Genomic DNA, 395 nt, shown 5'->3' on the forward strand with positions numbered 1-395 from the left:
TCAAAAATTTCAAGCCAACTTCTCAACAAATTGAAGCCAAACATACATTACGTATCAAATCCATTACATCGCAAAAATAAAAAGATACATTTTCCTATACTACGAGAAAAACATATGCTTTTTCGAGCTTACTAATTAAATTGCAAACAAGAAAAGACAGAATATTGAATTTTTCCTAATCGTTTTCTCTTCAACTTCCAGGCTTTTCTAAATTCTCGCGTGTTTCTTCGAGCTTACTAATATTTAGAATGTATACGTCATAATTGGAACAAGTAGAATGGACCAAAGCTAAATTATCACTGGGACAATTGATCGAGCACCTCGTGTTAGGGCTGGCAAGGGGGACGGGGACGGGGACTGGGGGACGGGACGGGATGGGGGACGGCGCTGGGGGG

This window comes from Solanum stenotomum, chromosome 10, assembly GCF_019186545.1.
Source record: "Solanum stenotomum isolate F172 chromosome 10, ASM1918654v1, whole genome shotgun sequence".
Classification (NCBI taxonomy): Eukaryota; Viridiplantae; Streptophyta; class Magnoliopsida; order Solanales; family Solanaceae; genus Solanum; species Solanum stenotomum.